Here is a 27,757-nt window from a genome sequence, read left to right on the forward strand (position 1 = left end):
CATGGTGGCATATGCCTATGATACCAACACTTGGGAGTCTAAAGCAGGAGGGTAGAGGCCTGGGCCACACAGCAAGATCCTGTCTCAAAAACAAACAAACAAGAGCCTGAGAGATGGAAGGATGTAGGAAACAGTTTGAGTGACTCTCCTTGAGTGCAGAACAATTGCTGCGACTTTGATTACATAGATTTCCATATACTGATATGTACAGAGCTATGATATTTACTTCTGTCTTCAATTGGTTGTAAGTATTGCAAATAAGGCTAGTCAGGTATTGGTATGTAATCACTAAAGCCATCAGTGTCCTGTTTCCTCCAGTAGTGTTATCTATAAAAGATATGAGCACCCTGGGATGGCAAAGCCTGTCAGCTCCAGGAATGTCAACTAGGTATGAGCCTCAAGAAAGAGACTATGAGTCTCAAATGATTATGGTTTATAATACCTTCATTGAATTATGCAGATTGAGCCTTCTGCATGTCATTCTCCCTGCATTTTACAAAGATGCTTTTCTCACTACCTGGCTAAAGTTACTCATGTAGTTCCCGCCATCCTCACTGTCACTCATCCTCAAGCCACCCCCTTCTTCACAAGATAATAAATTCTGGGAGAGGTCTAGAATCAGAACCTTTGTTTGCACATCCTCACAGGGATTGGACTTTGGACCCCTTGGCTACCCTTAACTTTGAATATGTCTTAGTGTCTTTACTCTCACTGTGGGTTGCATTGGAGGTGGTAGATTGGAATTAATTTGCTGGGATTCCAATAACTTCTCAATGGGATTATAAATATAACTTTTTGGATTGTGAGGAAGACAGAGAGATTGTAATACTTGGATTACCATACTCAATATTTGGGATTACAATAGGAGAAAAAGGAGGGGAAAAAACCAGAGCCCATCAAATGATAGTTTACACTATTTGACTTATAATTTTAAGAAATTAAAGCAATTCACACAAAGATTCCTGTGAGCTTCATCTAATGAACTCTGGAAAGGTGGTGATTATAATCAGCAAATAGTGACTACTTTACAGGTTGCCCTATGTAGGGTTGGTCAGTTCTGATTTCATTTTTAATCCCATGATTCATTCATTGTTCATTTTTTCATTAGCTGATTTCATTGCATATCACATATACATACCTCTGAAAACTTGCACCTTGCCCTTTAGTGAAACATGGTTAAGTGCTTGGCATAGGCTATACTTTTATATCTTTTCTCTTTCTTTTCTTTCTTTCTATTTGTTTGTTTATTGAGATAGTGTCTACGTAGTTCAGGCTGGCCTTGAATTCACTGTGTGGTTCACCAGGTTCTTTCAACACGGTGAGTTCGAGGCCAGCCTGAACTATATAGATCCTATCTCAAATAAACATCAACAACACTCTCACTATGTAGAAAAGAACCGAGAAAACAACTGTAGAAGGAAACCCCAGCTCCCCAGAACTCGGTAACAGAAGGACTCAGAATTCACTGAAAACAGTCCTGACAGTTGCGATTTATCGCAGCGGATTAATACACAAAAAAATTGGTGAAGGGAAGTAGTATATAGTGGAGTACAGAGCCCAGGAAAGTCCCAAACCTAGGCTTCCTTTGTCCTCTCTGTGGAGCACAGCCTTACATGTCACAGTATATACAGGCACTGACAAACAAACACACTCAGAGCTTTGTTTGCTTGTTTGGAGATAAGGTCTCGCTGTGTAGTTCAGGCTGGTTTGAACTCACTGCGTAGCCTTAGGCTCACCTCAAACTCTTGGGGATCCTTGGTCTTCAGCCTTCTCAGTGCTGGAATTACAGGCTTATACCATTACCCCAGGGCCTTTGTAATAAGCTTTATCCCCAGTCCTTCTTTGGTTTTGTTTTGTTTTGAGACAGTCTTGCTAAATTTCTCGTGCTGAGCTAAAACTTTCCATCCTCCTGCCTCAGCCTCCCAGTGTGCTAGAATTACACATGTGTGTCACATGGCTGACTAGAGTGGAGTTTTTACTGGGGATCCATCTCACAGACATGGCTGACTGTCCATGTAGCTAAGGTCAGTCTCCAGCTCCTCAGAGATCAGTGTGTGAGCTGTTGTCCTGTGCCCCAAGGCTCCACCCCCAAACCACTTCTGCACAGGGTGGCTGCAGCTCCCCCATCCCAGTCACGTGGTCCCGACTCCAGTGTGGCCGACCTCACCCTAAATGAAGACATTTCTATCAAGTCTCTGATATGCCAAAGAGTTAGAGATTACTTCTCAGGAGCTGAGGGTAAAGGTCCAGTCTGTCTCTGGGCAAATTTAAATTCTTTGCTATTTAAAAGTAATCATTTAAACCATAAATTCACAGGAAAAAGAATATAAATGACCAATAAATTTAAGAGACTCACTATCACTGGCTAAATATTACAAAATGCAAATAATGAGGATTTTTTTTCGGAAAAACAAATTCTTATCACACATGCAGGGCATAGGTAAAAAGATAAGCTCACCTATTCTTAGTGTTGGTGTCAACTAATATGGACTTTCAGGACAATGTAGCAGTATCTCTAAAAAAATAATAAAAACAAACATGACTTTTTTTTTTAATCGGTACCAGGGATCAAACTCATGACAACCTGCTTGCAAGGCAGGTGCTTATGCCGCTGAGCTAAATCCCCAGCCCCTACCAAACATGACTTTTAATGTTGTTCTGCTCTAGAGGCTGGGGATTTAGCTTGGTGGCATAAGCACCTGCCTTGCAAGCACACAGTCCTGAGTTCAATCCCCAGTACCAAAAATAAATAAATAAATAATAATAATAATAATAATAATAAATAAATAAAATGTTGTTCTGCTCTGAAGATTATATCCAGCCAGGTATGGTGGTGCACACTTGGAGTCCAAGTATTCAGGAGGCTGAGGCAGGAAGATTGTCATGAGTTTGAGGCCAGCCTGGACTATATAATGAGTTCAAGGCCAGCCTGAACTACATAGCAAGGTCCTATCTCAAAAAAAAGAGGATTATATCCAACAGAAAGTCTTACACATATATCAAAGCTGTATACATCAGAATGTTTACATAAACTGGACACAATGTGGTCTGTCTGTAATCCCAGCACTCTGTAGGGGAAGAAACAAGATATAAGGCCAGGCATGGTATTGCATGCTGAAACCCCAGTATTCTGGAGATTGACACAGGAAGATCTTACAAGTCCAGATCAAGAACTGAACAAAGAGGTCAGATATGGCAGTGCATGCGTATAATCCCAGCACTTGGGAGCACTTCAGAGGCAGGAGGATTTCTGTGAGTACGAGGTCAGTGTGGGCTACAAAGGTGAGTTGAAGGCCAGCCTAAACTGCATAGTGAGATCCTGTCTCAAAATATATATATATATATAAAAATAAAAAAAATTGTCTAGACAAGTGTGAAAAGTAGTAAGGTTTTACATTTATTAAAAGTATTAAAAGAAAAGAAACATGCCCTGCAGAGCCAGTTCAGGGCCACTAAAAGGAGGAAAAAAGAGTACAACCCACAGAGTAAGAGCAGACCACCATGCAATAGAGAGCATCATGGCCAAGAATTCAACAACAGCCATCTTTTGCGTCCTTCACTCTGCAGACTGACGTCATATTTAGGCTGTCCTATCAGAAACCTGCTTGGGTTCTGTGCAAAGTGAAGTTAGCACTCAGACTGGTTCCATATGCAATGCTTTGGGAATTGCTCTGCTCATGTGTCCTGGAACTCTGTGATCAACAGATGTTGCCTACTTCTCCAGCCAGTTTGCCATGCCCTAATTTCCCCCCTCACTTCTACAGAGTTAAGGAACCCGACAGTCTCTTGGGGAAGTCTTTAAACTCTGTAGGTGTGTGAGCTGTGTCCATGGTCTCGTGATGTATCGCATTCCCTCTAGCTTTGCTACTCTCTGTGCTTTTAAAACTTTCCATTTTATAAGCTGCTTCCTATTCAGACACGTATCCTTTGTCACCTGAACACCTGTGCTCATGTGATCCTCCTGCCTAAGCTTTCGCAGTAGGTGGAACTATGGGTGCTGGCCACTGCCGCTAGCTCTTTGTCACTTTTAAGTGGTGCTACTGTCTCCTGTCCCTCTCACTCTGGGTCACCAGGCTATGTAACTCCCACCCAAATTACCAAATAGGCCATTTCGGTCACCCCTAAAATGTCTTGTGCTCTCTACCCCAGCTTGAGGCAGTGTCTGACTCCTTTTGGCACTGCTGTTTTGCCTTTTGCAGAATGTCATATAAACAAACTCTTTTTTCTTTTCTTTTCTTTTTTGGACTCTTACGTAGTTGTGGCTGGCTTAGTAATGTCCCCACCCAAGCTGTTCTAGCCAAACTCCTGGAACCCATAGATGTTACCTATTTTTGGCAAAAGGGACTAAAGGCATTCTGCATATGTGATTAAGGATTTGGGGGCGAGGAGATGAGCCTGGATTGTCTGCATAGGCCCTGAATGTAGTCCCAAGTGTCCTGGTTAGAGGGAGCCTAGTGGACATTTGATGACAATACAGAAAGCATTGTGGCCACAGAAAGAGAAACATGATGCAGCCAAGAGCTAAGGAATGCCTGCAGCCACTAGAGGGAGAAGGGGCAAAGAATGGTCTCCCTTTTTGTCTTTTTGATGCTAGTGGGGTGAAGCCAGGGCCTCACATGCTAATCAAGCTCAGCACTGTTCTGCCTTAGCACCCCAGGCCCAAGCAAAGGACAGTTCTCAGAACCTCCAGAAAACCTGCTGACCCAATTTAACTGTTCATGCTCATTTTGGACCCAGAAACTAATAAAACATTATGCTGTTTGAAGCCACTAAGTTTGTGGTAATTTGTTAAAGTAGTGAAAAGAAACCAGTATAATACCATTTTGTGTAAAGCTTTCTCACTGAAAACTTTGGCAATTCATCTACATTGCTGAGCCTATCAATAGTTTCTGCCAATTGTATTCTATTGCATTGATAAGCCACAATTTTTTATGTATTTATTAGCTAATGGACATTAGAGCTCTTTTTGTGTTAGGAATAACATTTTTATGAACATTGCAGGTAAGTGGCTTGTTTGGTCTTTTTTGTTGTTGTTGTTGTAATTTTTATTTTAAAAATAATATAACCAAGCAAAATAAAAGAGAATAAAGCCAATTAAAACAAAACAGTGTAAGTGACATAGGACTTCAAAACAAGATAGTAGGAAATCAACTGTGGTTACCATAATGCTCCTTGTTGTCCTCAAAATAGCTGTCCATACCTTCAGGTGCAGTAAAAATCAAACAAAACAGAACACAATAGAATAATAAAAACAAAACAATCAACACAATAAAGGACTTCAAAACAAGATAATAGTAAATCCAGCCAGGGATTTTAGCTCAGCAGCATAAGGTGCCTACCTTGCAAGCACACAGTTCTGAGTTCGATCCCTGGTACCAAAAAAAAAGAAAGAAAAGAAAATCTTTCTCCAATAGTAAATCCAAAATGGCCAGCATGGGCCTGGGATTTAGCTCAGTGGCTCAAGCACTTGTAAGCACAAGGTCATGAGTTCAATCCCTAGTTAAAAAACAAAAAAGATTGTAATAAAACAAAATGGCTACCATAATATATCTTGTTATCTTTGAAACAGCTGCCCATGCCATCAGATATAATAAAATCAAACAAAACAAAACAAAATAAAACCCAACCAAGCAAAACAGTGAAAATGATACAGGACTTGAAAAAGATAATAGGGACTTAACCATGGCTACCACCTTCAGAATGAGATCCATCATAGATGCTACATTGCATATTATTATTCTCTGAGTAGATGATCAGACTACTGGCTTTAGGCCTCAAAGTCAGTGAAACAATAAACTCTAGCATTAAGTTGAATTTTACCTCAGTAGCTTTCATTGCAGCCTGTGTTTCTCTGGATTAACCAGTCACTTTCAGCGGAAGTGGGTGTGGGGAGTACCTCGGCTCTTCTTGTCTCCCAGCCTGCATGCTGGAAGGGGCTGACATCTGGTTCTCCCCTCCGCAGCCTTTGAATGGTGCTGACTCACAGCGGGAGCTTGGCTTCTTATTGTCTTCTTGTTCTCCTTCTCCACAGTCTACAAATGGTGTCAACCCACAGGAAAGGGCTGGTGTCAGGTTCTCCTGCCAGTGTTTCATGTGTGATGCGGACTCATAGGAAGGGTTTGGCTTCTTGTTAGCTTCTTGTTCTCCTCCACCAAGCCCATGAATGGTGCTGACTCATGGGAAAGGACTGGCCTTTTTATTCTTGTTTTGAGACAGGATCTCATTGTCTCAAACTATGTAGCCCAGGCTGGCTCAAAATTATAGCAATCCTCCTCCCTCAGGCTCCTGAGTGCTGGGATTATACATATGCACCACTACAACTTGCTGCAGGTAAGTTTTTTTTTGGTTTTGTTTTAGATAAATGTGCTTTCATTTCTTTTGGGCAATACCTAGAGTTACAATGGCTAGATCACAAAAGATTTGTAGTATTTTAACATATTGCCACCATTTTTTCTTTTTCTGTAGTATTAGGGATTGAATTCAGGGCCTTCATATCATCCTCAGAATTATTTTTTTAATTTTGAGATAGGGTCTCACTAAGACACTAAATTGCACAGACTGGTCTTGAACTTGGCTATCTTCCTGCCTCAGCCTCCCAGGAATGTACCACCATACCCAGCTGGAAAACTTTTTCTAAAGTGGCTGTGTCATTTTTGGATACCATCGGCAAAGCGGGGAGACTTCAGCAGCCCCACACCTCTTTGCTGACATTTAGCACCACCAGTGATTTTCATGCTCTACAACTAAACCCTGCCAGTGCAAGTTTAAACCATTATACATACTGGTGTACATACTGCCACATTATGGTTTTAAAGTGCATTTTCATAATAAGCAAGGATGTTAGGCATCTTTTTATGGATTTATTTATCATCCATTTACTTTCTTTGGTAAACTCTTTTAAAATTGAGTTGTCTTTTAAAATTGAAATATAAGAATTCAAAAAAAAAAAAGAAATATAAGAATTCTAGCTGGATGTAGTGGTGCATGCCTGTAATCCCAGCATTCAAGAGGCTGAAACAGGAGGATTGCCACGAGTGCAAGGGCATTGTGAGCTGCAGGGCAGCCCGAACTACATAGCAAGACCCTCTGTTAAAAAAAGAAAGAGAGAGAGAGAGAGAGAGCAAGACCATGAAAGAAAGAAAGAAAGAAAGAAAGAAAGAAAGAAAGACAAAGCAAGCAAGCAAGAAAGACCAAGAGCAAAAGAAAGAAAGAAAAGAATTCTTATATGCTGTATTCCAGCCAGGCTTGGTGGCACACTCCTATAATCCCAGCTCTCAGGAGTTTGAGAGAGGAGGATTGTAAATTCCAGTCTAGCCTAAGCTACACAGCAAGCCAGTGTCAAGCAACAAAACGAAAAGAAAAGAAATAATTCTTACATACTCTGGATGGAGCTATTTTATCAGATATATATGATAAAAGTAAATTTTTTACATATATTTTCTCCTAGTCTGTGGCTTTTTTTTTTTAAGCAAAGTTTCATCAGAGAGTAGAAAAAGAGGCCCTGAAGAGTAACTTGGAACAAGTAAAAGTAAGAAAAGAGCCAGGTATGGTGGCATACACCTGTAATTCTTGGATATGACACCAGAAGCACAGACAACAAAAGTATAAATAGCAGGCCTCTAGTTGCAGCACATGGGAAGCTGTGGCAGAAGGATTGATATGAGTTCAAGGACAGCCTCAGCTAAATAGTGAGACCCTGTCTCAAAAAAAAAAAAAGTATAAATAGATCAATTGGAGCACATCAAAACTGAAAACTTCTGTGCACCAAAGAACACAATCAAGAGAATGAAGAAGGCCATTTATGGGCAAAAATACCTGGTATAGAGTTGATTTTCAGAATAAAGAACTCTTATAAGTCAATAACAAGAAAACAAATAACTTGAATAAAAAATGAACAAAAGATTCAATAATGATTTCTCCAAAGAAAATACACAAATAGTGAGCAAGTATTTGAAAAGATGCTTGATATCACTAATCTTTAGGAGAATGCAAACGAAGACTCCTATGAGCTGTCACTTCACAACCACTAGGTGGCCAGAGTTTAAAAGCTTGGGTTAGAGAGAATATGGAGAAATTGGAATTCATGTGCATAGATGGTAGAAAATTAAATGTTCTTAAAAGAATTAAAAACAGAATTGCTGTATGATCCAGCAATTCCACTTCTGAGTATATTCGCAAGAGGACTGAAAGCAGGATCTCAAAGCCATAATAAGCATGACTCACATTTATAGCAACATTATTCACAATAGATGACATGTGCAGGGAAGTAAAGCATCCACCACAGAAGAATGAGTAAACAAAATGTGGTCCAGGGGAATTTTTTTTGGGCAGGGTGGGGGGAGTGCCAGGGATCAAACTCATGACTTTGCACTTGCCAGGCAGGCACTTAGGCCACTGAGCTAAATCCCAGCCTCAGGGGAACACTATTAACCATGGAAGGGATGGAAAGTCAAATGTGGTGGTGCAAGCCTGTAATCTCAGCACTCCGGAAGGCCAAGATGGAAGTTCAAGACCAAAAGATGGCGAAGCGGTGAGCAGCAGAGAAACAGCCTCTCTGAGATTCGGTGTCCAGATGCTAGAATATAGCAACATGAGGGAGAAAAGGAGGAAGGATCTGAATCAAGAACTGAAGCCCACAAGGAGAGTGTTGAGAGACTTCAATGAAGACGAAGGTGGCAAGCAGCAATTTCTCTTTGAGTTCAGACTCACTTTGTGAGAGGCTCAGCTCACAAACTTGCAGACCCACAGTGACTACTGGAGAGCCCCCAGAGACCTCCATGGAGAAATGCACCAGTGGATGGGAGTGGAGTGCAGTGGCTGGTGAGTTATTCAGGTTCAGACATTCCCCAAGAGACGGTGGTAGGCCAGTAGCCGTCTTGAAGAGGGGCAAACTGAGCTCAGAACTCAGAAGAGCTGCAGTCTGGCTCCCTCTAGTGATTCCCAGTGTTAGGATGAAGGCTGCAGGATTCAAGTCAGCAGGAGGTCTGGGAGTTGAGTTCAAGCCTGCAGGAGGTACAAGGAATATTATAAGGGCTGAACAAACTGAGTTCTAGCCTCACCGACAGAAACCAGTCTGAACTTCAGTGGAACTCAAGGGGGAGGTTCACTGGGATTATCCACTACTCCCTAGTAAAGCTATGGCTGGCTTGTTGGGAATAATCAATTTGATCTGGACTCTGCCCACATTGTCTAACAGTGACAGCAGTCACAAGCCTTTTGATGGATTTTTTTCTTCTTTGTTTTTTCTCTTTTCCTGTTGTGTGTGTGTGTGTGTGTGTGTGTGTGTGTGTGTGTGGTACCAGGGATGGAACTCACAACCTCAAGCTTGCCAGGCAGGCACTTACTTGATTGTTTGCTTTGTTTTTATGAGTATGAACTTGGTTTCTAGTTTTTTTGTTGCTGTTGTTCTGTTCTGTCCTGGTTTTTATTTCTTCCTTTGCTCTTTCCCAACTGTCTTCTTCATCAGTTTCTCAAAGTCTGCATAATCTTCCTTTCTCCGCAAGCCTTGCTTCTAATCTCTCCCTCTTCTAGCTCTCTATTTCCCCCCTAACTCCTATTAAATTTTCTCCCAAGGGTAAAATCACCACAACAAGGGCTTCTTTACTGTGTACAATTTTCTGATCTGTTTTAGATTTTATTACATAACCACATGTGGTTCACATGGTTAAAAAGTAGCAAATTAATACTTACCACAGTTTGTCATTTTCTAGGCTATTTGATGGTATTATTATTGCTGATTGTACTACTTTAGTCAAAGTAAAATAATTGTTCTAATCAGTTGCTCTTCCTGATATACCTAGATGGAGATCTCCTAAGAGTCATAACAATACTATAGGCCAGTGCCAGAGAACCAAGGCCCGGACCAAATAGGTAAAAACTTCTCATCCCCAATAAATTGAAGAGGTAGGATCTTGCAACAGACTCAAAATCTAAAAGCCAGCTACACCTGGAAGACAACTCTGAGAAGTAGTCATTTCCTACAGGTTCTAAATAGTTCCTACCAATAAAGCTACTCACCATAAGCAATTTATGAGCATCAACCAAGGAATTAAACAAACAAAAAAGAAAAGAAAATGAGAAGATACTTAAAATCTACCCCCAGATTTTTCAGCTCACCAAAGGCAAACCGAGGGACCAATGAAGTGGAACAATCTGAAAGCCATCCGCCTGAACTCTCTAAACGGGTAACAGTGGAAGTAACAAGGCAGATAAACAAGGCTCTTGCAGAAATCAAACCAGAAATAATCTGTCAGATAACCACAGTAATGGTAACCATAATGAGAGATATGCTTAGTGACTCTAGAGAAGATACAGATAAAAAAATACAGGAGCTTAAGAAAATGTTGGAAATATGAACATTCAACATCAACATAGGAAAAAATTGAATCTGTGGAACAGATATACAGCAGAATGAGCCTGTGTGAGAACTGAATATCAGATCTAGCAGACAGATCACAATTAGTGATCATGAAAAGAAAGATTTCCTAAAAATAGCAAAGGTCTGGGGATATAGTTCAGTAGCACAAGGGTCTTCCTGCCAAGCACAAGGTCCTGAATTTGATTCCCAGTACCATAAAAAAAAAAATACTAAGAGATCATGAGAAATAAACTCAGCAGTAAGAATAATATAAGATTAACTGGAGTCAACGAAAAAGTAGGAGATATCACAAATGATATAGGAAAAAAAACGTTCATAGAAGCCATGACAGAGAACTTCTCAAGCAGGGAAAAAAAAATTGACATACAGATAAATGAGGCTCCAGTTAGCCGTGGGAGGCAAAGACAGAACGATCATGATTTTGAGCCCAGCCCAAGTAACTCAGTCACTTAGGAAGACATTCTCAAAAAAAAAAAAAAAAAAAAAGACTTATGTGTAGCTCAGTGTGAAGGTCCTGAGTTAAATCACCAGCACTATAAAACAACAAAAAACAAATGAAAAGAAAGTGAAATACGCAACAACACTGAGTAAACTTGAGAACATTATGGCTAAGTGGAATACATCAATTATGAAAGGACAAATTCTATGTGACTCTATTTACAGGAGATTTCTAGAGTAGTCAAGATTCATAGACACAGAAAATAGAAAATTCCAGTCCTGCTTGGGCAATTTAGTGAAATCTTGCCTCAAAAATAAAAACCAAAAAGGACTAGAGCTGGGTGTGGTAGCCTACAACTGTAATCCCAGCGATTGGGAGGCCAAACCAGGAGGATCACTGTGAGTTTGAACCCAGCCTGGGGTACATAACGAGTTCGAAACCAGCCCGAACCTTATCATGAGACCCTGTCTCAAAAAAAACTAAAAACAAAAACAAAAGAAACTGCAAAAGACCTGGGGATGCAGTTCAGTGATAGACCACTCCTGGGTTCAAATCCCAGTACCACAAAAAAACAAAACAAACAAAAACATCATGCAATAGAATTAATCTATTAGTGAAATAGCTTGCTTTTTTTCCCTGTACACAGCTTTTTGAGACTGCTGTGTACAGCTGTGTATTCTGAGAGTCTTATCTCAGTTCTGCCCAGCTAGAATTAAGCACTCAAGCAGAAACCCCATATGGCTCAGGGTTACTGAGTTACATAGCACAGCTGGACACTACACCCAACATTCCACTGAAAAAATAGCAAGGAATGTTTTTGCCCTTTTCAAAGTCTTTATGCATTTTTCTTGCCAACTTTTTAACTAAAACATAATTATTCAGGCAGGCCTGGTGGCATAATCCCAGGATCTGGAAAGCTGAGGCAGGAGGGTTGCAAGTCCAAGCCTAGTATGGGTAATTTAGCAATTGAGCTAAAAAAAAAAAAATCACCTGTGTAATTTAGATTCATTATATAAATATCTAATACAGTACAGGTAACCAAAGAGGGATAAATTATAACACACACCTCTCTCCAGAGATTATCACAGTTACTGATGTTTCCTCAGCCTCTGAGATATTAATATACAAATATACCTATTTTGTTATAGATATTTTAAATACAAAAATATATTTACACATAGTATAGATATACAGTAAGTCCCTGATTTACAAACGAATTCCATTCCTCAAGAACATTCATAATTTGGATTTGTTCATAATCCAACAAAATGACTCTTATACAGTACACATGTGAACCTTATACAGCATAACTGTGAAAGCTTGCAATTCAAATGTTCATAAGTCGAGGACTTAGTGTATAAACAGCATTATTATAGGCTACAAGTTTGTATGTTTTGTTAGGGTGGGCAAAGTAGTCCAGGCAGGAGGAGAATTGCTGTGAATTTGAGGCCAGCCTAGGCTACCTGGTGAGTTTACCACCAGCCAACACCCACTCCACAAAAAATTTGAGCCCAGCCTGGACAATTTAGTGAGACCCTGTCTCAAAATAAAAAAGAAGTTGGGGATATAGATCAGTATGAAGACTCTGCTTCAATCTCTAATACAGCCCCCAATATAAATATAATAATTATATAATATATATGAGGTCATATTTTAAAGAATTTTTTGAATTTTAGAATAACTTTAGATTTCATTACTGGAAAGATTTAGAGGACTTAAAGCCAATATGCAGTCTCTACTATTATTAACATTTTACCTTAATTGTGATAGTTGTCATAATTAATGAGCCAATATGGAGACACTGTTTTAAGTATTTTCTTTAAAGTTTTCCCCACAACATCTTTTTCTGTTGGCAGGTCGCACCCAGCACTCTCACATTATGTGAAGTCATCCTGTGGCTTTAGACTCTCCTTGACTGTGACAGTTTCTCAGATTGTCCTTGCTTTTGATGACCTTGATCCTTTGGAGAATAGGTCACACCTTCTGTAGAAGGTTTCTCATGGGTTTGTCTGATAGTTTTCTTGTGATTAGTCTTAGGAATGTGGTTTTGGGAGGACAGCCACAGAGGTCATTCAGGGGCACAGCATAAGGAAGATGCCTACACTCGATTGGAGTTATCATTCTTGATGCTGACCTTGATCATCTGGTGAAATTATAGTTTGTGTGTGTATGCTACTAGAGTTTGAACCAAGGACCTCAGCTCTTTTTATTTTAATTCTTCCTTCCTTCTTCCTCCTCTCCTTCCCTACCTCCCTGCCTCTCTGTCTCTCTTTATTTCTGTTAAATTTTGAGGTAGGGTCCTCATTAATGCTAAATTGACGAGGCTGGGCTCAAACTGGTGCTCCTCCCACCTTACCCCCCAGAGTGCTGCCACTGCCCGGTTTACATTTACCTTTGATTAGATAGTGGATGCACAAGATAAAATTTCTTATCTCCTCCCTATAAGTTGCCTTAGCAAGAGAACCACCCACTATTTAGTTTGCTGAAGTCTCTTTCCTGAGAGCTCCAGTGTGCATCAGATAAGCACTTGAGGATAGAGGGAAAATAATCTTTTTTTTCCTTTTTCTTCTTTTTTTTTTTATACAGGGGAATCAAACTCACAACCTTGTTCTTGCCAACCAGGCACTTGTGCCACTGAGCTATATTCCCCAACCCACCTTTTTAAAAAAATATGTAAAATGTATAAATTCAAACCCTGTATCTCTGGCTTGTATTAGTTTTTCTGTTTGTCTGTTTTACTTCACAATAGACCTTGAACTCTCTTCATAGGTAACTTTACTTTTTTTTAGTAAATCGGGACCATCTTTTTTATTTATTACATTACCAATATGGACCAAGCATAGAGTGGCCAAAGTTTTGTGGTGGTAGAGGTCAGGGATAGCTGATAAACAAAGGGTTATCCAAATAATCAGTTCCTCACAAGTGCGCAAGGTGGGAACCCCTGGAGATGGCCCAGACCACTCGAGGCCAAGGAAGGCCACTCTGTGGTGGAAAGACCTGGACTGGAGGAGCCTGGCTGGCCCTTTTGCTGTTCAACGTGAGGAAGACTAGAAGAAATAAAGACAGAAGACAGAGAAACTAATTTTTCTCTTTCTTTGGTCTCACTTATTATCTCAAAACTTCAGGTCTGATCCCTGCCCTCTGTGCATACAGGCACGCTAGTCATGCAGGGAGTGTCTTATTAGGAGGTTTCTCAGCGCAAGTTTACCTAGCCCATATCAATCCCCTTAAAGACTGTGGACACCCTGATAAGAGAACCTAAAGTAATTTTCAGGGTTTGCTGGGAAACCACACCAAATTCCTAGTTCTCTCAACATCTAGTCCCAATACCCTCTGAAGCAGCATCTAGAATTCTCCAAACCTATGATGACCTTAGATGCTGGAAGGAGCAGGGTCTTGCTGACCGTGTTACCCTGTGATGGGAGCCAAGGCAGCCCCTCCGGAGCAAGGACAGTCACCCCACTGGCACAAAGCTGCCTCTCAAGAAAGGAGGGTTCCTCCGGGACTATGAAAACCAGAACTAAGATCATACTCAGCTCGACCCTGGCCCACCTCAGTGAATCCATAAAAGCTGGCCTTGTGCTCCTGGAGGGGGCTGGTCTGCACCCCTCAGCGTACACCCTGAGCTGCAGTCCTTTCCTATTCTCCCCACTTTTCCACTCTGCCTAATAAGTCTGCCTGTGCCTCACACTGCTAGACAAGAACCTACTCCCTGGACAGAGAGCTGAGGTCCCCACTTCCTACCTCCTCTTTGGGGGAACCTCATTAGAACTGGCCAAGTCTTGACCAGAGCCTATAGAGACAGATTGATGCCCAGGAACTTGCCCATCTTGGGAGCTAATAAATCTTCCTTTTCCTTAAACCAGGACAGGCTGAGCTATTTCTTGCATCCAGAATAAATTTTTATTCTAATCTATTTTTAATTTTTCCTTTTTTTTTTTTTTGAGACAGGGTCTCACTATGCAGTTCAGTCTGGACTCCAACTCTCTGCGTGGTCAAAGCTGGTCTCAAACTTGCAGCATTCCTCCTGCCCCAGCCTCCTGATTGCTGAGATTTACAGGCTTGCACTCAAGGGAAACTTGAGGAACGGCTTCAGTCTCCTTTCTACATGGCTCAGAGAGGTGAAGTGGGATGCTCAAGGCCATACAGAGAAATTGAATCAGACCTTAGCTTGGGCATTGGGAGCCACAAGCCAAGGGTTCTGATGAAAGGAGAGGTGGGCTGCAGCCGTGTATGGGGAAAACATGGAGCCGGTGGGAAAGATGGTCCCAGATCAAGCATACTACTGAAATTTATAATCTTTCAAATCAAGAGCCTGGCCTGGCTGCTCATGCCCTCAACATCCTGGGGGCTGAGGCAGGAGCATCCTGGAGAATTTGAGACCAGCCTGGGTTACAGGGTGAATTCAAAAGCCAGCCTGAATACACAAAGACACCCTTTCTCAAAAAACAAATCTGACTGTGGCTAAGAGAACTGGTGGACAGCATGACACTCTGCTAACCCAGCAAGATAATCACCTTACACTCCCTAAGGCTGTGAAAGTTACTTCGCTATTAAAAGACTCAGATACGTTACCTAAGGTTGATGGGGTGGAGCGATTCTCTCGGGTGGTTAGGTTGGACCTGGGCACCAGGGTCAGTCAGAAAAGGGCTCGTGAAGAGCGAAGTGGAAGACCCAGTGAAGAGGGACCCAAGCCTAGAGGACAGGGCTTCTCAGGAGGCACGCAGCCGCCGCCGGCCTGGTCACTCTCCCGCCCTCCAGGGGGGGAGGGGTCCGAAGCAGCTACGTGCTCGTAGTAACATCTTCCCGCAGCGCAGCGTCCCCGCCGCGTGGCCGTCCAGTCGTGTCTTGAACGCCCGAAGCCACCGCGACATCACTACTAGCTCAGACGCCCTGTGTGCAGCACCCCACCTCAGGCAAGGACTGACGATTGCGCCGGGGGTTGGTTCCAAGTTCCAGGCGAGCCGACGCTGTGTGTCTAACACCAAGATTGTTCCTTAGAAACCTCAGCTTCAGGAAGTCAGGATGGCCGAGCGGTCTAAGGCGCTGCGTTCAGGTCGCAGTCTCCCCTGGAGGCGTGGGTTCGAATCCCACTTCTGACAACTCCTAGCTTTTATTTCCTCTCCCAAACTGAAAGGCATTTGTGTCTCAAAAGCCGAAGAGAAGGATATGTGGAAAGAATGTGTAAATGGAGATTTCTTCGTCAACTACGCCATGTTAGAAAACTTTTTCAAAATAGTACTGGTTTTGTAAAAGAAAAGCTGTAATGCCAATAGGGAGTCACTTTATAGGTGGCTGTGAGCAGGAAAAAAACAAAACAAAATTTAAGCTTTGTCAGAAGTGGGATTCGAACCCACGCCTCCAGGGGAGACTGCGACCTGAACGCAGCGCCTTAGACCGCTCGGCCATCCTGACTACCTAGCTACTTCTCTCTGGACAAACCCCTTTGGAAATTCTGCAGCGTGCGCATGCGTAATGCGCTGCGACGCGAGGGGCCGGACGTACGCGATCTCCCGAAGGGGCGGGGCGAAGTGTCTTGGCCGCCAGGGGGCGCGCTCGGCCCGAGAACAGGGGCTTATCGCGTTTGCATTTTCTGTTCACCTCATCTTTGATTCTTGTGTACCTTCGAGCAGCTTCACAGATCCGTGTGCGTTTTCTGCTTGTCGCCGTGACGCCCACTGACCCACTCTGGGTTACAGTGTCCCCTTTCGTTGCCGTCTAACCAGGCGAAGCCCCCCGGGATTGTAAGATGTGTACGCGTACCCCCCCCCCCAACTTCGTCGACTGCAAATTCCCTTCCCTTTTGTCAGTATACTTCATTCATTCAGTCAGGCTCCAGCTTACACCGAATCCCGCAGCGCCCACAGCCGGTTCGGCCCCATTCCTGCAGGTCCCCCAGCGCCCACGCGGTGCCTGTGCACACAGTAGGCGTGTGAGAGAGATCCGTGCATGAGTTCCTCCCTCGCTTCCTGCGTCTTGCATTCCGTCATTTCGTGACTCATCTCTCCTCTCCTGGCCCCGCAGCACCTTCCTCCTTCCTTTCCTCTGCCTCCTTCCTACCTTAGCCTTGCCCACGCGCCGCCTGGGTGCAGGGACCAGAAAACCTCAGCACGGCGAGGCGCTCTTCCTCGGGATTTCCAAGAGGCATCAGGCACGCTCCTGGGATCGCAGGCGCCCCATCCCTAGGCTCCTGGAGATGCCATTCCTAAACAAAGGCACCCCCTGACTCACGGCGGGTTCTCTCTACCAGCGTTGGACCAGGCGCCCTGGACCCCCAGGGCCTGAGATGCAGAGATCCTGATTATTTGAAAGACGATGTAACCCTCCCTATGTCTGTTGCAGATCCTTCCCCTACTCTGCGGAAATTGACTCCTTTTACGGTTTGCACTGATATATATCTCCTTGGTGTCTTCTAAAATACCAGTTTTCCTGGACACCAAAAAGGCAGTCGACATACATTTATTAAACACTTGCTGTGTCCTTCCGGAAGCTGTGAACAAAACAGAACTTCCACTCCCATTTGAACATGGAACCAAGGGAGAAAGATAGGAAGCAGATGAATAAATAAATTTAGGGACTGGTAAATGCTAGGAAGAGTATGTGTACCGGAAGCTTGGGAAAGACTGAACTGGGCAAAAAGATAACGTGGTGTCCCATCTTCTGCACTCGACTAGCTACAGAGACCCCTCTTTCCTCGTTTTCACGTGTAAATGAGTCTTGTCCATCGGATGCTAGTGAACTGTATGAGGGTAGAGGTCAATTGATTATTGTCCTATGGATATTGACCAGTTTTCCATCTATTTATAAATTCAGGCTAGAATTCCTGATTGTCAATATGTTTGTCTTTAAATTCTTCTTCCAATACATTGTAACGCTGTACGGATTATCCTGTTATTTAATGACTTAACTAGCATCTCTGATGTGCTCATTTGAATCATGACCTTACCTTTAAATTCTTGTTTCACAGTGATCAAAAGTGACTAGGGGCTTTCATAGTAGGCTGGTTAGGGATGTGGTTTCCCAGAGTTGCAAAGGAAAGAGACAAGAAGATCAAACCTCGGGCAGCAGCACTGCAACTGGAGTACAGAGCTAGGGCAAAGGCCTAGAGGCCCAGAGAAGTGTGACCTGCTGGGGGCCCAGTGAGATCAGTGCAGCAGAAATAAGGGGGGCAGGAGGCTGAGGGGGAGGTGTTGGGACAGCAGTTTGGATTTTCTGCTTTATGATGGAATTTGTGGAATGTCATTTTAAAGCCAGAGGGTGGCCTGGTCACCATGCCCTTCAAAATGACCTCTTGCCACATGGGAGGCCAAGAGAAGAATCAGAGCCTAAGGAAGGGGAGACAGAGTGGCAGCTGGGCCAGGGAAGTGGAGATTGCCAAAGGTACTTAAGGATCCAGGTTGTAGCCGAGTGTGATGGTGTATATACCTATTCCTGGCACTCTGGGAGGCTGAGGCAGGAGAATCAAAAGTTCAGGCCCGGCCTGGGTAACTTAGTGATTTATTGAGACCCTGTTCCAAGACATAAATAAATAAATAGCTGAGGATGTGGCTCTGTGTGAAGGTCCAGGGTTCAATTCCCAGTACCAAAAGCAAAACAAAAAATCCCAAAGCTATGCTATGTGTTTTGGAGGTAAGACAGATAAGCCATGCTGACTGGGTGGTCTGTGTGTGGGTGCTGATGTGGAGAGAGGGTGCAACAGGCGTCTCCAAGCCACCTGAGTCCCCTTCCCACCAGGGAGCTCAAGCTCAGACAGGCCAAGAGAGCTCTTTGGGATAGGATCCCCGCACTTTCTGCCTCTGGCCCTCTCTCCCTTCCTCCCTTATACCACTAACCTTTATGAGAAGAGTAAACTAGGCAGGGCCAGCCCTCACCAAAAGAAAACATCTTTTTTGTAGTGTACTATTAGGGATTGAGTCCAGGGCCTTCACACTGAGCTACAGACTGGCTCAAACTTGTGCTTCTCCTGCCTCAGCCTCCTTTAGAGCAGGGATTACAGGTGTGTGCTGCTGTGTCCTGCTCAGCCCTGTCCTTCTACTGTTCTCCTGGCCTAGGTGGGGAGAGTGCTTATTTCTGGCATCAGCACCAGCTCCCCATCCAGCTGGATCTCCTAGTTGTTAGGTACTGGTCAGCCACCCTCCCCTGACACTTTCCTGGTCCTCTTTTCAGCCCTAAATTCCAAGACCAAAAATGGGAAGGAAAAGGGCAGTACACCTTTTTACTCCCTGCTCCCCTTATCAGCAGCCTAAAAGCCAACAGCAGCCCCCAAGGGATATCTCTGCTCATTCCCTGCTCTGGGCATTTGTCCAGCCTGGGAGAGGAAAATCCCTGAGCTCAGTTTGGAAAAACCTAATGGCAACCGGGAAATTCCCAGAACGATTCTCCCTGTGCTCAGCCCTGCTCAGTACCAAAGGAGTTAGAGGCCCGGTGGTTACCTAGTGGTTACTCTGCCAAGGACCTGAGAGGGAAAATCCTGGCATTCCTGTGACCCCGGCCGCCATCACCACCTTGCCTGGGGGAAAGGCGTAGGAAGCTGAGCTCTGGCAGATCCCTCCTCTGCATCCATTATTCACTTCATGATCACAACAGTTCTAGAGTGATGGGGCTTACTGTCATTCTCCAGGTGAGGAAAACAGGGCACAGAGAGGCCAGTGACTTACCCAAAGTCACCCAGATGAGAAGTGGAACCTGATTTTCTGGCTCAGATGCTTTCTTGAGAACTACTGTATGCTGAGCACTATGCTGGATACTTAGCCCTATGCTGAGTATATTCTTTACAATGTCTCTTAAAAACAAGTTACGGGACTTGGCCAATTCATGTGGCAGCCTGGACCTGCAGGTGCTATTTTTAGTCCTGTTCTTGTTATTGGAGGAGACGTAGAAGAAAGAGGAGGCTTGTCCCAGCACAGCAGTGCAGGTAGCAGGGCCAAGCTTTTGTGCCACAGGCTCTGTTTTCCTTGGCTGTGGGTGCAGAGCAGAGGTCTTTGGTGCCAGCAGTGAGCCCCTGCCAAAGCCCTGGCCTGGGAATACGGGCCACTGAGGGGTGAAGGTGGTGAGGGAGCCTGGGCTGCTCTGGATGAGGCAGCTGCTGATGAACAGGGATGGGATGGAGGCTCTGTGGTCCTAGACCTGGAACCAAAGGCTCCAACCGAGGTGACCCAGTTTCTTCCCCAGCCTGAATGCATCACATGGACAGCAGACATTTCAGTGTGACCTGAGGGGACAGAAGGACAGGAGCTCTCCTCCAGGATGCCTGGGCTGCTTACTGTGCCCCCACTACTTGGCTCACCCGGAAAGAGAATCGGGGCATGCATGTGTCAGGCATGGATGTGGCCTTCCGCTTACCCCTCTAGGAAGCAGGGCACGGGGCCCATTTTAACTCCAGGCAGTGTGGCTGAGTGTGCAAGCACAGGGACCCTGCAACCGCCTGAGTTCTGTCCCTCCTGCTGCCATTTGCCAGCTCCGTGACCTTTGAGGAGTCCCCTGGCCTCTTGGTTCCTCAGTTTCCCCGAAGGGATTTAGCAATACTATCTGCTTCCAAGGATGCCTGAGGAGACCAAAGGAGCTAATATATGCCAAGCACACGAGTCCTAGAACAGAGAAATGCTTTCCGTGATTATTAACCCAGCAAAATAAAGCAATATGCCATGTTAATGTCTGGTCGGTATCATGGGGCAAGGTCTCATCTGCCCGCCTGCCCTTATAACTTTTTTTTTTTTTGGAAAGGAAAGGTTTTTTTTTTTTTTTTGTCTTTTTCATTTTTATCGGTACCAGGGATCGAACTCACGACTGCCTGCTTGCAAGGCAGGCGCTTATGCCGCTGAGCTAAATCCCCAGCCCCGAAAGGTTTATTTCTTACAGTTTTTGGAGGTTTCAGTCCTTAGTGAGTTGGCTCCAAGGCAAGCTGGCATGGCTGGGCCGCAGTTCATGGAGGCTGTACTTTTCTTTTCTTTTCTTTTCTTTTTTTTTTTTTATCAGTACCAGGATCAAACTCACGACTGTGCGCTTGCAAGGCAGGCACTTATGCCGCTGAGCTAAATCCCCAGCCCTTGCCCATATAACTTTGCAGGGAGAATCTCTGCATTATCATCACCACAACCCAGGACTTCTTGCCTGCCTCACAAGAGCTGAGCTGAGTCACCTCTCCAACCTCATTTCCCTCTTCCATCCCCTTTCTGATCTCCAAATACACAAAATACGTTTTCCCTTCAGGATTTTTGCACTTGCTGTTTTCTCTGTCTGGAGCCATCTTCCCCCACACGGTTCAGGGCTGGTTCCTTTCATTTTTCCTGTGTCAGCTCAGACATCTTTTCCCAGTGCCCTGGCTAATATAACCCTACCCCATCTCCCTCTCACTTGCCAGCTGGCTTCCCTGTCTCAGCTTTGAAATTGCTGGTTTATTTGTCAATCATGTTCTTTCTCATTCAGCTCAGCTCTGGGAAGGCAAGGACCTTGGCCATCTTGTTCATCATAGAACCAGAACTAATGGGTACCACAGTGTCTATCATATGGCATGGTAAGTAAGCACTGCATGAATGGGTGGGGAGATGGATGGTTGGAGAGATGGATGGGTGAATGAATGAACAGGCAAGTGGATAGAGGGATGGTGTCTAAACTACTTTCTTGTTGCTGGAGAAAAATATCGGACTCCCGTGAGTTACAGGACTAAAGGTTTATTTTGGATCATAGTTTGTAGAGGTTCCAGTCCATTGTCCCAGGCAGGGTAGCATGGCAGAGGGGCATGGCAGAAGAGAAACAGATCATGACATGGCAGGCAGGAAGAACAGAAGGACCAAGGGAGGAGGAGGGAGTTTTACCCTTTCTGGCCACACCCACAGTGATCCACCTCTTCTCATCAAGTCACCTCCCAACACCGTACCCAGCTATAAACACGGCAATGAGTTAATCCAGTGATCACACACCCATGACCCAGTCACCTCCTCAAAGCCCTACCTACGAGTGCATGAGGATTTAGGGACATCTAGATACGTACTTCAAAATGGAGGTATGGATGGATAGATGGGCAAATGGGTGGGTGGATGTGTTGCTGGCTGGTTGAGTGGGTGACTAAACTCTCTGGGCTCTTCAAGTCAGCTTCTGTCCTCTCTAATGTATCCCAGGAAGCCCAGTGGCCTCTCTGGTGCACCCACCCCTGTGTATGTGCTTTCCTCTGAAATCTTCATTTCTGACCTCACGCCCAGCCCTTCCCCCTGGCTGGGTCCAGACCCTCCAGACCTTATGGAAGGCCCATTTGCTCCATCTTTCTGCACTATGAGGTTCTTGTGTTCTGCTTAGAGTTGTACCAGTGCAGAACTTTATTTGAGGGTGCCCAGCCTTAGTGTTGGGGCTGAGGCTGCAGCATCAAGGGTGTAAGACGCCAAGTGTTCTGCCATTCCTATGGTCTCACCAGTCTGATAGATCAAATTTCTGTACTGCTTGAGGAAACCAGACCTCTCGCCATTCCTGCTGCTTTGGCCCTTCTCTCTTGGTTCCCTGCAATCCACCAAGCCCCTGGTCCTGCTGCTGTACTAAGGCTACAGTGATCTGTCTTCACTGGAATGTGCCATGTTAGTCAGTGCGTCTCCGACTATTCTCAACCTCCTCTTAGGAGTCTTAGGTGTCTTCTTGATTCAATCCAATCCTTACCCTCACTGCTTTTTCTCCCTCTCCACACTGTGCACCCCAGTCTTCCATATAGTAACAGCCAGTTGGTTTCTCTTGGGAAACAATCCCCTGCCAACTCTCGGACCCAGGAGGTCTGGTAAAACTGCCACCACCCTCCTCCCAGTCTGGGAAGCGGGATGCTCAGCCTGATCCACTTGCCAGGCCACAACACAATTGCTTCAGAAAGGAGCATTGTTTCCAAGAGGAGCTGGTCTAATTAGAGGAAGGAACACTTAGAGACAAGAGGCTGGATGTGGGGCTCAGGAGGCTGAACTGTTGGTGGCTTTCTTTGCCACACCATCCAGAACTTAAAACGAAAAGTGGGAAATACATAAAAGCTAGATCTCCAATGGCATTAACATGATTGGAACACCTGGATCTACCTTGGTGTTGAGACCATCACCCCTGATTTTACAGCTTCATGGATCAATGTTTTTTACTTAAACCAGTTTAATGTGAACCCCTTAACCCACCCACTGCTGGAGATGGAAGCTCACACATCACAAATGCTAGGCAATAGCTAGCAATACAGTGAGATGCACCCCCAGCCCTAATGCAAATGTGGCCACATGTAACCCAAAGACAAATGCACTCCAGCTCTGCACTGTCCAACATAGCAGTCCCTAGTTAGCCAGTAGTTATTGAACACTTGACATATGACTAATCTGAACTGAAATAGATCATAAAATAAAAATTGGATTTTAGAGGCAATACAAAGACAAAAAACAAACTATTTTATTATTTTTAACATTAGTTACATGTTGACATGATCATACTTCAGCTGTGTTGGTTTCATAAAAATATGAATTTAAGATTAATTGTATCTGTTTCTATGTGTTTTTTCAGTGTTGCTGCTAGAACAATTTAATTATATATGTGGCTTGTGTTATATTCCTTGCAGAAAATGCTGGCCTACAAAGCTCACCTCTAAAACATCTGAAAACAGGAGACCCGTGGAAAAGAACTCCAAGGATGCCAAAGAGGAAAAGGCATATAGGAGAAAGTGGGTAGAGCAGAATGGGTATGATCATGTGGACTGAGAGGAGGGGAGGGCAGTCGAGGTGGGAAGCAAAGGCCCTGAGGTAGGACTGCCAGGGACGGATCTGAGAACTTAAGGTTCTACTGAGCAGTTTAGAGAGCTTGAGAATTAAAATGAGTGTTTTCCATGTGAGGTGGTACACAATTAAATCCCCAGCACTCAGGAGGCTAAGGCAAGGAAGAGTACAAGTTTGAAAACGCTCAACCTGGACATCTTAGTGACTCAATGAGACTCTGTCTCAAGATAAAAAGAAATAAAATGTAGCTTAGTGCAAAAGTCCTAGGTTCAAAACCCGGTACCACAAAAGTAAATAAAATAAAAAGGCATCATCTTCTCTAGGGACTGGGAGTCCTAAGCAAACACAAAGGGACACGTATCCTATTTACTCTTTAGCTCTGGCATGAAAGCCTCCTCAGGTGCTGCTCCATTTCTCCAGCCATCCAGGGTCAGATCTAGACCCTAAAATGGTGGGACTCAGCATTGCAGGCTGTCCAAGGCCCGAGCCCACCAATGTGGGGTCTCCAAGGCAGGAGGAAGGGCTGAAATTTGGGGGAAGGCAGGAGCTGGAGGCGCAGCCATTCCCACAGGCACAGAGCCACCCGAAGTTTCAACACTTCCTCCGGAAATTCTCTCATCTTCAAAAAGCTCCTAGCTTCCCTCTGAACTTTTGCTAGCCCGAGATAGCCTGCCGATTTCTGACTTTGGGAGGCCTGCTTCTTGCAGTTCCTTTTCTACGGCTGCTGGGATTCAGATTCTAGAAAACCTGTCTAAGTCTACTGGCAGCATGGGAAAATGGAATTTTAAAAGTTGGATTTTTTTTCTTTAAAAATCAAGCAGTTTCTCCTTTTAGATAAGCAGCCTTGGCTTTGCCAAACTTCCTGCTGCTGAGTAAATAACCAACACCCGCTCCTCTCCTCAGCCCAGATGAAGTGGCAGACTATGCAAATAGTGACCAAGGAGGTCAGGGCCCAGTTTCCTTTCCACAGGAAAGGGAGAGCAGGAAGATTACTGAGAGCAATAAAGCAAGCTTGGAGATGTGCACTGTCTCGCTGAATCCCCCCTCTCTCTGCTCCTAAATATAAACAACCCTTGCACATCTGCTGTGAGGCACAAGAGGCCCTTCCACCTCCTTGGGGCCAGTTTTGAGTAAATCCTTTTTCCTTTTTTATTTTCTTAAACCAAAATAAGTGATTTCCTTTGTTTGATGAGCATCAAGCAAATGATCCTGAGCGCATGGAGCATCATGGTCAGTAATACGTCTTGGGGACCTGAGTGTAGGTAGGGGCAGGGGTGGGGTCTGTCAGGGGTGCTGGGCATGTGACAGGTGGATTCGCTGAGTCCCAGTAGGTCATCACCTTACAGGATAGATCAGGTGCCTGGTACCCCACTGGAGAAGCCCTACGGGAGCCCTGTCTTTCCAAATGTACTTTTACTGTAAAAGGAAGGAAAGCCATCAACACTACTTTTCATTCTAAAAAAAGAGCACTTCTGATGCCTCCTTTGTTCCCCAAAGATCACAGCAGATAAATAGAGCAAGTGTCTTGGTTTAACAACCTCCTCATAAAAGAGGGAGCCTCTGATGCAATATTTTTCTAGGTCAGGCAACCTGAAAAAGTTCATAGTTGCTGAAGGAGGTGGATGCTTTTTCTCTTGGCTCACAGCTGTCTCTCCACTGGCCAGGCGTTCCCAAAGGGAGTTGCCTTTCTTGATCTCCATGGGGGCAACTGCCCTATCTAAAACTGGGAGCCTCTGCATGAGGCTTCATACGCATGTTTTGCGCGTGCGTGCGTGTGTGTGTGTGTGTGTGTGTGTGTGTGTGTGTGTGTGCTGCATGTCCCCCTCCATCCCCTGCTCCATCTGGACAAGGATCTCAGAGCCTGGTACCTGGTCTGGAAATATTTACCAGTTGAGCAAATGACTGAACAGCCTTAATCGAGAGTCTCTTCCGCAGATACTAGAGCTGAGCACTCAGTTCTTGAGCTCCTGTCTCTGATACTGCAGCTCAGGGGCCAGCTCTGTCCTGCTGATGTCTGACTGTGAAGTGGCACCACCCCTGCCCGCTGAGCACTTGGTCCTTGGGGGCTTGACTGTGCCACTGAGGTCTCTCGTGTCAGCCCCCACTCACATGTGAGTCTGGGGACAGTGGAGTGTGTTTTCAGGAAGTCTCTCATGCCTCAGGTGGAGGCACATTTAAATTGGGCACTTTGCCTTTTGTTTTTTCCTCTTTTCCATATTTTTGTTCTCCTACCCTGTAGTGAGTCACCAGAAATCTTCCCTAGACTGTGACTTCCTTGCTGCTGGGGAGAGAAAGACTTTCACTTTCCTATCTGTGCCTTTCACAACAAGCTTGTCTTTCCCAATTTCTCATATTTCCCCCTCTGTTTCCCAAACCTATTGCTCTTAGCATCAGAGATCCTGCCTTCAAATGCATTCCTTCTTTGAAACTTGTATTAAAAGGAAACAGAAAGTTCCATCAATGTGACATAATTTTTTTAAAAAATACCCAAATGCTGGTATTCAATGACGTATTTATTTATTGAGTTTTTATTGTTTACATTGTATGTATTTTTATTTTTTGCAATGCTAGAGATAGAACACGGAGGCTCCTGCATGTTAGAAATCATCCTATCTCAGTCATATCCCAGCTCTTTATTTTTATTTTTAAAGATTACATTTGTAGCCTGGGGATTTTGCTCAGCTGCCTACCACCTACCTGACCAGTGTTGAGGTCCTGAGTTCGATCCCTAGTACCAAAAAAAAAAAAAAAGTTACATTTGCATAATTTGGCCTTCAAAAGGCACAAAAGAACAAACAATGGCAAATCCCTCCTCCCACAGCTGAGCCCAGCCCCCTTCCCCAGGTGATCCTGCTTCCTTTCTGCACTTAGCCCTGCTGGGGGCTTTTTGCACAGACTTTCAGTAGCGTGCTACTGCTACTGTGCCAGCTTTTCTTTCCATTTAGCCATGATTCCTGGCATCTGTCTGAGTAGAATCTGGTCATTTTACAGGAGGGGAAATGGAGGCCCAGAAAAATCTAGAACTCAGTCTTGCCTCACAGTGCAGGGCTCATTCTTAATGCAGGAGAGTGAAATGGGAATTCATAGGGATAAACTCACTCAGATGTCTGCTTTAAAAAGCTCATTTGCTGAATGAAAAAGAGCTCAGACTAAGATTTATATATTTGTTTGCCTTAGGTGCAGTTGTCTTCTCAGGAGGAGAGGAAGTGGCACTTCCTAAGTGTACCCTGAGAAACGCATCCCGTGCCCAGGGTCATCTGGGAGTCTGCTACGCCCCTTGCCTGTGGCTGCCTTCCAGCCCCACTGGGCAGGTCTAATGAGCCTCTTCTAGCTGTGTGGCCCTCTGTGTGCTCCTCTGAGCTTCCAGGTCCGCCCTCTCTAAGGAGCTCTCTGCTTAACCTGCTGAGATTTGCTGTATCTTCTCCTAGGTTCCTTCAATGCATATTTGAAACCACCCTTTCCTTGCTCCCCTACTTCCTCCTTATGCCTGGAAGTTGTCTTTGATTAATGGGGCGCCTGTGATGTCCCAAGTCTGTGCCAAATTCTTCTCTTGCATTGATGTCTCAAGGCTGAAAGATGGAGAAATTTGAACCCATTTTACAGATAAGGAAACTGATGCTTAGAGAGGTTAAAACAATCATCATCGGTGCACAGATCACTGGTAATAGGGGAAGCACTCCAATTTAGTTCTGGTAGCTGCAGACCTATTGTGATTCACTGTCTCCTTGGGCCTTGATATTAATGTAGGAGCTCAAACAACCTTGTATTCATTGCAGATAGAAGCTTGGCTCAGAGAGGGAAAGCCCAAATGTACGCAGCCACTGGCGTTGAGTGAAAACTAAAACATTCCTTTTGTATATTTGTCACCTGCTGAATGCTAGGACCTACTTGAAGATGAACAGAACAGCAAACAATAGTTTGCTCCCAGGTTGCTAGACATCATCTGTACAACAGTTTGAATAAACCGCCAGACCTAACCTATTGACCTCTCATGGTTACTTGACTTTATATAACTTTAAAATCATCTATTTTAGTGGTGTAGGACACACCTCCAATGTGGGGCCATGATGTTTACAACTGATGAAGTTTGCTTGTGTACCTGCAGGCTCCGTTCACCTCCCGACCCCAATCACCTTTTCCCAGCGTCATCCTGTAAATATCCCAAGCTCTGCTCTTGGGGAAGCAGACCTGAGAGTGACTCTTCCCTCTCTCTAAGTGGCTGGC

At 44.5% G+C, this 27,757-nt stretch overlaps 2 long non-coding RNA genes and 2 other non-coding genes across 4 annotated transcripts in view; 2 read left to right on the forward strand and 2 right to left on the reverse strand.

The window, feature by feature from the left end:
- Positions 1 to 27,514, forward strand: part of LOC134475748 (uncharacterized) — a 30,324-nt gene extending 2,810 nt beyond the window's left edge. Inside the window, exons 2-3 of the long non-coding RNA XR_010046978.1 lie at positions 21,243 to 21,330; positions 23,380 to 27,514. This is a non-coding gene — a long non-coding RNA (uncharacterized LOC134475748). The remainder of the gene's footprint in view (positions 1 to 21,242; positions 21,331 to 23,379) is intronic.
- LOC134475747 (uncharacterized) lies at positions 3,377 to 15,822 on the reverse strand. The gene is made up of 2 exons (XR_010046977.1): positions 15,393 to 15,822; positions 3,377 to 9,003 (listed from the first exon to the last, which is right to left on the reverse strand). It is a non-coding gene; the product is annotated as an uncharacterized LOC134475747 (long non-coding RNA).
- Trnal-cag (transfer RNA leucine (anticodon CAG)) lies at positions 15,837 to 15,919 on the forward strand. The gene has a single exon. It is a non-coding gene; the product is annotated as a tRNA-Leu (tRNA).
- On the reverse strand, positions 16,150 to 16,232 carry Trnal-cag (transfer RNA leucine (anticodon CAG)). Its single transcript has one exon. It is a non-coding gene; the product is annotated as a tRNA-Leu (tRNA).
- Positions 27,515 to 27,757: the final 243 nt, after the last annotated feature.

This window comes from Cavia porcellus, unplaced genomic scaffold (assembly GCF_034190915.1).
Source record: "Cavia porcellus strain 051 isolate PalLab524CR breed Dunkin Hartley unplaced genomic scaffold, mCavPor4.1 scaffold_4, whole genome shotgun sequence".
Taxonomy (NCBI): Eukaryota; Metazoa; Chordata; class Mammalia; order Rodentia; family Caviidae; genus Cavia; species Cavia porcellus.